Source organism: Ambystoma mexicanum, chromosome 2p, assembly GCF_040938575.1.
Source record: "Ambystoma mexicanum isolate Mex_15411 chromosome 2p, UKY_AmexF1_1, whole genome shotgun sequence".
NCBI lineage: Eukaryota > Metazoa > Chordata > Amphibia > Caudata > Ambystomatidae > Ambystoma > Ambystoma mexicanum.
Window position 1 is genome coordinate 909,220,306 of NC_090923.1, and position 11,154 is coordinate 909,231,459.

General features: G+C 42.2%; 1 long non-coding RNA gene across 1 annotated transcript in view; it reads right to left on the reverse strand.

Moving 5' to 3' along the window:
- LOC138566896 (uncharacterized) overlaps positions 1–7,202 on the reverse strand; it is a 128,980-nt gene extending 121,778 nt beyond the window's left edge. Inside the window, exon 1 of the long non-coding RNA XR_011302055.1 lies at positions 7,101–7,202. This is a non-coding gene — a long non-coding RNA (uncharacterized lncRNA). The remainder of the gene's footprint in view (positions 1–7,100) is intronic.
- Positions 7,203–11,154: the final 3,952 nt, after the last annotated feature.

The following is an 11,154-nucleotide window of genomic DNA, read 5'->3' on the forward strand; positions in this document are numbered from 1 at the left end:
CCAACAGTCCAAATGGTCTAGGACATCAGATAAAAATTGACATGAAGTGAGCATCAAAGAAACATTTTCCGTCCACATAAGCCTGGAACAAAATCATTCCTTTGAAACTACAGATTCAGTGCATACCCGATATTTGAAGTATCTAGCTCTCTTAATAGCAAGAGCCAGATATTCGGTTACCCAATGCTTCACGGTTTCAATGGAATCTGAGCCAAGACAAAACTGACAATCTGCCATTGTTGCAGAAGATTCAGAATGCCCTTCCCAATGGATGGTCCATTCCTTAGCAGGGAGTTGATTAAGTTTAAAACACATGTAGAGGGAGCACATTTTCGAACAAGGGAAGCGAAACAAAAACATGGAAAAATACTCCCTTTTTCTCTGAAATTTGGCATATTACATGTAGGGCTCCGAAGGAGCCATTGTTGTTGACGTCAAGTCTGTTGCAGGGCCAGATGGTATTGTGGAGGACTGCAAGTCCTCCGCCTGTCTTGTTTCGGCCGGTCTCTGTGTTGGATGTTGTAGCTGTCAGGGACAAGGACGTGTAGGATATGGGTGTAGGTAGGTATCAGACAGGTCTCGATGAAGAAGATGGCATACAGGTTGCGTTTATTAATGAGGTCAGTGATGTCTGCTGCATGGATGAAAGCTGAGCGGACGTTGGCGAACATGAACTTCCATCTTGTGGACAGTGAGCGGGTGCTGATGGGCTGGGGGCTGGTGTGCTGAGGTTGCTGCATTGAAGATCCATGCCTTAGAGGATGGGTAATGTTGTTGGCGCTGCCTGGTGATGGTCGGGATGGCCTATGGAGACAGATGGAGAAAACACACGTCGGTGCGTGCTTACCTGTTGTCTGAGTAGGAGTTCAGGCCCTGGATCCTCCCGGTCTGAACAGGTCCAAACAGGAATTGCCCTTTTCTTTGTCTGGCCTTCACTTCAGACGCCCGGGTGAGAGACGCCCGTAATCTAAGAATTAAGAGGAGAAAGGAAGAGGCAGGACTAAGAAGGCAATTGGGGCTTAGGGCACGTGACCTAGATCCACTGGCACCTGCAAAGGAAAAGAGGCTGGAGGGCTGTGCAAGTAGGAAAAAAGGCTAGCAAACCAGTAAGGAACAATCAGTTTAAAGTGATTGACAGGTGGGTGGGGCTTGGGCCACATGACCTAGATCCACCTGCACTTGCTCACCAACTGCAAAGGAAAAGAGGCTGGAGGACTGCTTAAGTAGGGAAAAAGGTTGTCAAAACAGGAAGCCCACCAACAGTTTAAAGTGATTGACAGGTTGACGGGGCTTAGGCTGTGTGACCTAGATCCACTTGCTTTTAAACAGGGGGGATACCAGGTAATTTAGAAGAGATGGGGGAGCAAACCTGATTTGTATATAAACTCAACATAAGAGGCTCCCCATCTCTAAAGGTTTTGTAATGTCAGTCTCTAGGGTGTATGAGATTTGCCACTAATTTGATTCCAACAATTATATGGGAAAGCAATGTGTGTGGACTATTCAACCAGACAATGTTAAACCCAACATACTATATTGAAAAAATAGTGTACCTTTATTGCATAAAGAGGACAAGTTAAAAAAAAACATTCTATTAAAACCATCACAAAAGTGGCTAGTGCTGAATAAAGTGTCCTGTGCCTATCACCTGTCAGGTGATTAAAAAGTGCAAATTCAATAAAATACAATTATACAATCAAAACACAAATATACAGTAATAATATCAAATTAATGTAGACCACAAATTTTGTAGAACAAAGACCAAAATTATTGTCCGGAATCAAGAGTACGCAGTTAATGTGCAACTCTAATGTCTATGTATGGGCACAAATCCCTTTGTTACATATGGCGTTATCTTAGTGTATCATAACCCAACACTCATTCTGGTGTTGCCATGTAAACCAACATGTTTCATTCCTCTGGGCTGAAAAATCAGATAATTGCGGGAACTTCTTCAGGGGTAGAGAACACATTTTGTTAATCAACCAGGTGTAGCATGTGGTATCTAAGAACAATGCTCGTAACACTCTGTAGTAGTCAAACACTCTCTAAAGGGCAATCTCATCTGGTAGTGTTCCGAGGCAAAAATGATTTACATCGTCAGTCTCTTCTCTCTTAATAAACAGTGAAACCCGTTCTTAATTTTCAGTAATGCATCCGTATCTACTGCAAAACTCTTTGTGTAATAGTCGTCATGCCCTTTAAGTGCGTTGTGGTCAGTCATGCACTTACGGTAGTCCAATCAAGGGCCTCCCTGTTAATGAAGCATGTATCTAAGTATTATGGAAGCCAGGGTGGGTCTGTGGCATGCTAGTGCACGTTGACAAACTTTGATGGCGTGGTAGTACACTACAGCATTAAAGGCTAAATTCCACTTGCACCTGCTCACCAACTGCCAACTCGTGGGTCAAAAAGATCAAAGGTGAGTCTGCACTAAGCATTGCTGGCTTGATAACATAAAGAAAAGTTTGCTGTCCATGCAGCCCCAGCATCAAGATCAAGGGAGCTAATATACAGCATATTGCCATTATTGTTTGGCAAAATGAGGCGGCCGGAGCACGGTGAAAGCACAAATGCAGCGTTACTGCTCCGCAACTGATAGAGATAAGTGAGAGAGGACCCTAATGTCTCTGCTCTGCCTCACCAATAGTTGCCACCCTGAGCCACTCTGTAGACCTGTACATATGATAATAAAATTGATATATAGTGTCAGTACATGGTCATATGAAAACAATTCTTGGTATATTGTGGGCATATCTTGGGCTATGATGGCAAAACAAACCAAATGGTTTACACATATGTGCATTAAATGCCAAAAATAGGAGAGATTTTGGTCAAAATATGGCACTCCCTGGGAAATGGTGTGATTACCTGGGCAAATTACAGCAATCTCTGGCAAGTGGTGTGAGTATCTAAACATATAAAGCAACACCTAGGACATTGTGCCAGTTCCTTGACAAATTAGTGCAATACCTCGAAAATGGCCTGAATGCCTAGCATATGGTGTCAACAGCTGCACAGGTGATGGCATATCTTGACATACTGGGTTAGCAGAGGGGAGCCGTCCAGAAAGGTTGTCATTGCCAAATGATGGTAGCATGTGTCAAATAGTGTGACTGTGTAGACATTTCATAACAATTCGTGATAAACACCTCCGAAAATGGTATTTGGTGAATTATTCATGTACCTTGGTATAGCATGAATATCTTGACTTATGATGACAATAACTGGGAAAGGATGTGTGTACCATATGGCAATATATGTCAAATGATGTGATTACCTTAACGAATGATGTCAACAATTGACAAGTCGTGTACATCTTTGAACATTTAAAGGAAATAACTGGCAAATTATGCGAGTACATGGCATTTGACCCCAAACAGTGGTCTATGGTGTGAGCTGCTGCACTATCGATCTTACAACCTGATATAACATATCAGTACTTGGCCGATTTGGTGGCAATACCTTGCAAATGGTGTGATTGCCCAGACAGATGACGACTTTGTGTATTAAGTAGTTTGAGTATATAGGCATTTCATTGCAGTCCATAGCAAATGATGAGTACCTGTGAAAACAGTATCAACACCTTGCAGATAGTGTGGGTACCTGGGCATTTGTTGGCACAATATGCCTGGTATAGCGGTTGATGCAGCGGATGTGTGTACTTTTAGGTCTTTACTTGTACCACTTGGGGTTGTTTGGCACATAAATTACTGTATGTAGTTCTAGCCTAGTTGCTGATTTCTATTCCATGACATTATATTACTTCTGTAAATATTCATCTTGAGAAAATTGCCATAAGTTGCCTAGCTTCCTAAATGTATTGTATTTCATCATTGCGTTTTGTCAGTGCTTTTCTTCGTGTTAACTTGGCATTTGCATCACTACATCCCTAAATCAGCTGCTCTTACTCTTGTGCTGATTTGTTATCTGTCTTCAACTGATTGAGTGGGCCATTACAGGAAGTGCTGGGGTGGACTTGGCTCTTCTGAATAGTAATTCCTTGCACAGTAGCTCAGCGTGTTCTCGCCAGATGTGTGCCATAGGCAAGCCACTATGTACCAGACCATGTCCAGTTCAGGGCCCGGTGTCCTCCGTCCTACCCACCCCAGTGGCATCATCTACCCCACGTGGACTCACATATAAGTATTCCATCTCCTTCCCTCATGATTAATCTAGTTGTTGGGAGACACTCTCCCACGCTATCTGATCCACCCTTCTGGTGCTGGGCATCTTTAATGGTACACCCACATCTTTTAAACCTCTCTCTGCCCTCGCTGGTCTATGTATTTCTAAAAATGTCGATTACTTATCTGTTACTCTTTGATAACAAACCATGAGTATGTTCACGAGTGTATTCTCGATTAGAACACTGATTAACAATGGGGTTGTATTTTCTGAATCAGGAAATAGTTTTAGATCCACAGCTGTCGGCATAAACTCGGATAGCGAGATGGGGGTCCTTTTATAAAACGAGACCCACACCCTAAAATAAAACCTGGCCAAACTAGTCAGGACCTTGTGAAAAATCATGTTTGGACTGAACATCCCAAATATGTGATACCTACAGTATTTAGAACAGTGTTGCAACCAATTATTGAAACAAATTGACTCAATGGCTAATGAAAAAATGAAATTAGATTATCTATATTGCACAATTTTAATTAGTATCCGGAAGAGTGATGCATACATTTACAAAGGTAAAATGAAAAACTAGCCCTAGTTATTTAGGTCGTTTCAATAAATATATTGGCATAGATATAAACAACAGACCCTGGGTCCATACTTACTATGGTCTAGTAAATCTTGAATGCGGAAAAAATACTAATCCCAACATTTCTTTCCACCTTTATATATGTATATTCTAATATAAGAGACATCAATCGATCATCACATTATACTAGCGATAAATATTTAAAAAATATTGGTTTGAAAATGGTAAGTAATTATTAGTCCATGATTCGATAATTTAACAATTTTATTATTCTTTGACCGGCTGTATTTATAAATTATCCCGAGGTGTTTGCACCTACACAAAATTTGGTAATTTTATATCTAATATGGGCATCAGGTAACCTACAATACAGGAATATGGGATTTGTTTCCCAAAATATGGCGCCCGTCCGGTCGGACAGCCGGCAACAACAACAAAGGACTTCTGTTGCCAGGGCAACCCCTGAACAACAGAAAACCACAGCGTGCCCGCAACGCCAGGTTGCCGACGCTTGAAACGAACATTGACACTTTGAAGCTAAGCCCCAATCTGACCGTAGTTGACTGTTATCTACCTAATCAGTTTAACGCTGTCTAAATGAAATGCAGCATCAATGCGCACCGAAGTAGTCCGTGTACATACAAAGTCCCTGCTCACCTTTGTGAGTAGGAATCATTTCTTTGTGGCTGGATTTAACTAAGGAGCCATGACAAACATTGTTTGATATCATATATATGCATACAGAATTAAATATTGTGTTTAACGACAACACTAAAAATGGTAAGCATTGAGGGACATTCTATAACTAGCTAGGATATTTCCATTAAGTAAGGGCACAGGTGCCGGTAATCCCTTACCGCCCTACTATGAGTTCCCTTTGCGGGTCCTTCCTTAATGCCTGGTTTTTCCAGGCGTTAAGGACAGGACCCGCAAAGGGATAGCGGGGTCAATAACGGTACCGCAATTTGCGGTACCTTTATTGCCACCTTCCCCTTGAGCCCTATGGGGGTCAAAAGGGAATGGTGAATGGCTCTGGTGAATGGGGAATTACCGGTCTCGTCGACCTCGGAATGGACCAGTAATTGCTCCATCCACCAGACCGGAGTCGGAAGGATTTTGGAGGCAGCCATGGCGCTAATAGCACCATAGCTACCTCCAACCTCGTAATGAGGCCCAATGTATCTAGCACTATTTGTTCAAAGTAGGTACAGTCATTCTTTAGGACTTAATCCGAGGTGCCTCTTAGATATCGTCTAGATACAAGGCATTCTAAAAATGTAGTTATTGTTGCATGGTGTCTTTTCTGTTGAAGACATCTGTTGAGTATATGGTCGACCGGTTTCGATGATATCTTGATGTTACCATCTTCTTCAGGACCAATTTCTTATCTGTTCAGATTATATCTTCTATCCGCAAGTAGTAGCGGAGCCCACCAACCACATGGGGAAAGAGAGGACCTTTTTAGCATTCAGGTCGGGGGGACAACTTATGTCTGTTCAATTGAGCATATATGCTCCTAGTACTGCTATAAAAATATTACAGCTCAAAAGGCATTTGAGTTACCCAAATCCCAACTCCACTAGTGCCGGGTACGTGCGTTGTGCCCATGATGCCAGAAAGCCTCTTTGGCTATTTATTAATGGTGCATGTGTGCAGTTCCCTTATGCGCCTTCTGTTTGTAGAGAGAACCCAACAGAGTGATCGTGCAAAAAACTCCAAATGGAGCCAAGCGGTGCATATTGGTACGGTGGCATGCTTGTGGTTATTTTGAAGGTTTTTTCTTATACCACCCTAAAAGTGGACCAAAATGTAGGAGATACCTCTAGGTGCGTTAGTTCCCACTATAACGTAGTAATCCTTCCTCAAACACACGTGGTGAGCGTAGCTATTACTTAAAGCTTTTTTACTTTTTTTCTTTTTTTTCTTCTTCTTCTTTTGAGCTCAATCCAGACCACAGGTAGCTGTTGAGTAATGGATCGTGCCACATTTTCGAATGCAAGTGCATTATTTTTCTACATGATACAGATCTGGATTTTACCAAAGCCACAAGGGCGTTAGCAAACCCTCTTGTTTGTTATGTCCAAGAAGCCTTGCTAGCCAAAATAAATTCAACAGTCTGGGTGCATGTTTTTTCGATGCTGCATGAGCCCGTCTGTGTTGTCATAGCTCTTATGACCGTAGGACTAAGTCACATTGTGCTCAGCATTGTAAACTTATCACAATGTGAACGCTCAGCCCATTCCGATATGTATTACTTAACACAGACAGTAACCCAAAGTGGGAGGTTATATGGCTGTATGACCGTAGTGTCTAATCGTATGCACAACGTCATCTTAGATTTTCACATACACGCGCTCTAAATGCATATACAGTTCAAGTCGCTCACCTGATGTGGCATCTATGAGGCGCTCAGGGCAGCGAGGCTCAGAAAGGAATCTTGCGCATGAGTGCTCCCGAAAGACTGTGTCCAGTAACTTCCTTGTTTTTGTCCGACTGGCAGACACAAATGAAGGACTATTGTTTAGATGAATTCATGTCGGCCGTTTTTAACCCATATAGACTAATTCATACACTATTGCATGGCGGCCATTAGGGAGTATCTACAGGTATGCGTCCTGCCATATTTTTCTCCAATTGCTGAAGGCTATCATTGCTGCGTTTCTATATGCCAATGTATGGGCAAAATGTCCAAAAGATAAAAAGGGAGAAACCAAATTGGAATGTTGCTGTACCTCTACGTTGTAAGCACAGGTATTCGACAATGCTGGAGACAAGGCATATATATAGTCAAAAATTTCTCAATTTCTGCATTTCGCCATTCCAGTTTTAACATTTTATTTGTGTCATGAGATAGCCCAGTGATTACATTGGGTTCCTTTTAACTTATTACCCATTGTAGAGTTAGGGTCAGTTCCCGCTCTTATCCATCCTTTGTTAGATAGGCGGACCACCACACACATCGTAGCGACAGTTCATCATGCAGGAACAGGGTGTTCTTCCAGTCAGGGTCACAATACATAGTATAATCAACCCAGCCCTTGCTCTTCTAGTTTTTCGGAGCAAGTGTATTTAACACGATGGCCTATATTCTGTTTTGTGTGATACGGTGTGTGAATGAACTCATCAGTGATGGATAAGCCTTATTCCATGGGTAGCCTCGAGGTATCACATTTTTAACTGTACTATTTGGTGGCACAGGTTTTGCGGCGCTATGGAGAGAATCGAATGTCAGCTACCCACATATTAAGATGAAAGAAAAGCAGCGGGCCGATGAAATTAGAAGCTAAATTACTTTGCGTGGGCTATGTTGATGCATGCCTGTTTGGTCCACTGGGGTCATACTTCAAGCATGGCAGAGGATACTGAAGCAACTGGGTGTAGACCAATCGCGCAGCCATGGTGCATCTTTATGGGGTGTTTTAGGGGTTGGGCCAACGCTGGATGCAGTGATTACCAAGCACTGGACACAGCAGGAATCGGAACACATTGGGGACCTTCTACCTAATTGTGCATTTCTGAGCATGCTGGAGGTGCAGGATAGGGTGGGTCATGATCCCACAGTGGCGCTTCAATACATGCAACTAAGAGAATCCGTGTGTGCTAAGTGGGCAGAACTACCAAGTGAACCAGCCCATCACAGATGTGTGGATTATTTACATTTGACCGGGACAAGTACGATACTGGTAACATTATTCTATAGCCTGGTAAAAACTGAAGAACAGGGTACCCTGACTAAAGCCTGAGAGGGCTGAGCAACCAGTATGAGTGTGGGAATTGATGATGGCATGTGACGCAGGGCATGTATATTGACAAAGGGGGTCTCACTCAACTCGAAGTTCAGGCTAATATGTTTTAAAAGATTGCATAGGCTACATTACACAACAGCTACTGTAAATAAATGGGGGCTGTCGCGGTAGATTGTGCCAGATGCAGCATTTTAGATACAGAACATTACCACATGTTCTGGACTTGCTCAGTCGCTATTGGTCTAACATATGTGCTGAGTTGTCCCTAATAGTTGGGCAGGATATACCGATGGACCCCTGCGGGGCCCTATTGGGCAGATATGGTAAAATGTCTAGACTACAATACAAATTCCTTAATATTGCATTCATACTAACCAATAGAGCGATCCTACTAAAATGGAAGCTGAAAGATCCTCTAATGCTAGAACACTGGCTGATGGCGTTGACGTGGGCTAATGATAATGAGGGTGTGTACATTCCGTCGGGTGGGAGGCCCAGAAATATATGGATGGATTACCGGGCACATCACTTTCAGAAACACAACACAGTGGTTTTGAGGAATAGTCATTGAATTGTGATGCTAATCTTGGTGGGCAGAATCCCAGCACCCATGCATTAGAGTGAAGATGTACTGATATCAGATAAATGTATATTATATACCCACGAATTGGTGACCAGAAGCTTTTAGACAGGAAGAGAAGATGTTGTCTGTGTTTGCTAAGTGATTAAATAAAGGTTTAAAAAGAGGAGCAAATGATTGCCACAATGTACAATATTTCAAGAAGATTGGCCATATCAGTTTACTTTAAATATTATAAATAGGAAGGTTAAAGGCCCTTTGATCAAACAAATAACAAACGTTATGAAATGAGCAATGGAAGAGCAACCTCTCTCCCCAATGTAGAGATGGGCCCAATTTGCTAGACTGGTAAAAACAATGCTCAATAATGGAGTACTCAGAGTGCTTGTTAAAACCCAGCTTTATTCAAAGCATTGAAACTCAGCCGGGACAGCATAGAATCAGCCCTCAAAATTAGAGTGAGTGTGAGCAGATTGTGTACTAAAAATATATAAGCAATTATGTCATAATATGATATAAATTACAAAACATGAGTTGTTAGGATTGGTTAATACCTTGAGAGATATATAGAACACATTAGTGTTAATTTCCTCATTGGCTTATACATCTCTGATGGCTCCTCCTGAGCCCAACATAGATAAGTTTCACTACATAATTACGTTGGCCACTAATTGGCTGACATTATTCATCACGAGCGGTGTGGCAAGAGGATTTCTATTGGTTAGTACTTTACTCAATGACCTTGCATACTTTGACGAGACGTCAAAATATGAGATACACATAGGGTAGGCGGAGAGAGAAGACCATTATCTGCACTATTCCAATTAAAAGTACTCCCCATCATTCCCAGGCCATGTGGTTTATCTATTCCTTTGTATTTGGCCTTTGTATCCTCTTGGGTCTGTGTGTGTGCTAGGGAGTTCAGCAGGTGTCTTATCTATACTTGACTCATAATGAATAGCCAGTATTCTTCAAGTCTTGATCACGTGTTAGGGGTCTGTGTTGGAGAATTACTTTCTTCCTATTTATAGAACCTTCAGCGAATTCTAACATGCATGTTGTACTCTTTGTGACTCTTCATCTATCGGCGATAGGGTCTTTTGGCATGCTGATCTCATGCATCTGGTCATCAATGGATGTGCTTTCATAGAACTTTAATTAGCTTGGGAGTCTACTGCTTTTCATCTTGGGAACTATCTCGTAACTGCATGCTGCACATTCAATGCTCCCTTCCGTTCATCTGACCTTGGTGCTTGATATGAACTACTGTCAGGCAGCTTCAATGCTTCCAAAATAAATTTGTTTTTATGAATTCAGCATCTTGTCTGAGGCCTTGCTAACTCCTAAGCTTGCTGCGGATGCGGTGCTGGAAAAATGGTTGTACTTCTGCGATTCTCACCTAAATGTTCATGTCTGTTCATGTTACATTCACCTTGTGTCTGCCATATGTTGGCTTCTCTACTTGTGTATGCTGCATCTTACCTGTTTCTAATTTCATCTGTCCTATCAGTGTAGCGAGTCTCTCTCTTGGTATTCCAGAATTCTCCTGCCTTCTGTCCTATATACAGTACACTACTTGTGATTTCTACTGTCTAACTGTAATCCTTACTAGTGTCGCACAACCTAACTAATTGTTTATGTCATAGGAATGTACATTACTTGTTTAAAGTATTGTTTCTTGGAATCTGCCTTAGTTGGTTTTATCTCTCACCCTGACACTAATGGTGCAGTAGGGCTGCCTGAGCCTCAGCTGGTATTGTTCCTCACCTGTAGGTTAATGGTGAGCAGTAGCTGATACTTGCTTATTTATCTGCCCCATTACATCAGTCATGTTATGGTCCACTCATTGCCTCTCATCAGCTGCAGATTATTATACCCTTCCATGCATTTTCTCCCCAGAGCAGGATCTAATGTGTTTATTAAAGATTTGCTAATATGATTTCAAGAAGGTGAAGGCAGCAGTGGAAAGGAGCATAATGCGTGGACTGCTTTAGGGAAGAAATGGGGTCTCATTACAAGGTCAGCGGTAACCCGCTGGTGCTACCGGTGGGTTTTGCCACCGACTTCGTAAGACTGTTCTGCTGCCTGAGAACCCAGTGCCGCTGGGAGATTAC